Source organism: Rutidosis leptorrhynchoides, chromosome 1 (assembly GCF_046630445.1).
Source record: "Rutidosis leptorrhynchoides isolate AG116_Rl617_1_P2 chromosome 1, CSIRO_AGI_Rlap_v1, whole genome shotgun sequence".
NCBI lineage: Eukaryota > Viridiplantae > Streptophyta > Magnoliopsida > Asterales > Asteraceae > Rutidosis > Rutidosis leptorrhynchoides.
In genome coordinates, this window is record NC_092333.1 from 719,075,021 (window position 1) to 719,076,800 (window position 1,780).

Genomic DNA, 1,780 nt, shown 5'->3' on the forward strand with positions numbered 1-1,780 from the left:
TAGTATTGTTATTATAAAAGGGGGTTTTTACCGTTTAATGACCGGTTTGTTAATTTTAAAACTTAAGTCGCAGTTAAAACCTAATGTAAAATTTTAAATATATAAAAGACTTAATTTAAAGCGTAAAGTAAATAACAATAATTAAAGTGCGATAAATTAAAATGCGATAAATAAAATGACGATAAATAAAATTGCGATAATTAAAAAGTGCGATAATTAAAATGACAATAAATTAAAGTGCGATAATTAAAAGTGCAATTAAATATGAAATAAAGGAATTATGCTTATTTAAACTTCCGTAATCATGATGTTTGATGTGTTGATTTTAGTTTATTACCATGGGTTAATTGTCCTTTGTCCTGGATTATTCAATATGTCCGTCTGGTTTTTGTCCATAACAGTCCATCAGTCATAAATATAAAGTGCGAGTGTCCTCGTCAAATTATCCTTATATCCGAAGTCAAATATTCCAACTAATTGGGGATTTAACTATAATTACACCAATTTTCCTTGTATATAATTCACCCCTGTTTTAATAAGTCCATTGACTATTAATCCATTCCCGTGTTCGGTCAAATGAATGATTATTAGTACTTATAAATAACCCGCCCACCGTGTCCGATCGAGTGTATGTGGTTATTTATAGGTACGTCCAATTGTAAATCTTTATATTAAATTAACAAACTATCATTTAATTAAACAAATATAAAGCTCATTAATAGCCCATAGTCTAATTTTCGCAAGTGTCGTTCTTTTGTCCAAACCCCAATTATGGTACAAAGCCCAATTACCCCGTCTTAAATATTTATCCCAAATCATGATTACTTCGGCTTAAATAAGCATAATAATAACTTAGCTACGAGACATTAATTTAAAAAGGTTGAACATAACTTACAATGATTAATAATAGCGTAGCGTTACACGGACAGAATTTCGACTTACACCCTTACAACATTCGCTAACATACCCTTATTATTATTAAAATTAAAATTAAAATTATAATATATATATATATATATATATATATATATATATATATATATATATATATATATATATATATATATATATATATATATATTACGTTTGAGAGAGATAGATAAAATATATGTTAACATTCGACCAAAACTGCGAAATTTATAGGACCTGACCAGATATTTTGCTCCATGCGATCGCATGGAATTTGTTCTTCCAGGCCATGCGATCGTATGGCCCTCTTTTACAGCTCAGGAACCTTTGTTTTCTTGTTTGCCGACGGTTTTATTAAATAATATAATATATAAATAATTTTAAGAATTAATTATATATTATATTATATTCATGTGCATAGTTGACTTGTAATTTTTAGTCCGTTGCGTCGAGTGTTGAAAGTTGACTCTGGTCCCGGTTCCGGATTTTCGAACGTCCTTGCGTACAATTTAATATCTTGTACTTTGCGCTTTGCGTCTTGTACTTTTGTAATTTTGAGACGTTTCTCATCAATAATTTGAACCACTTTGATTGTACTTTGTACTTTTTATCTTTTTGGTCGTTTGCGTCTTCAAATCGTCGAATCTGTCTTTTGTCTTCACCTTTTATTATTTAAACGAATATTACTTGTAAATAGAACATTTGCAACTAAAAGCTTGTCTTTCTTGAGGGATAATGCTATGAAATATATGTTCGTTTTTAGCATTATCAAATATTCCTACACTTAAGCGTTGCTTGTCCTCAAGCAATATAGTCTTGAAATAAAACTTTACTAGAATCACTTCTTTATTCTTCACATTTTGTACATCAG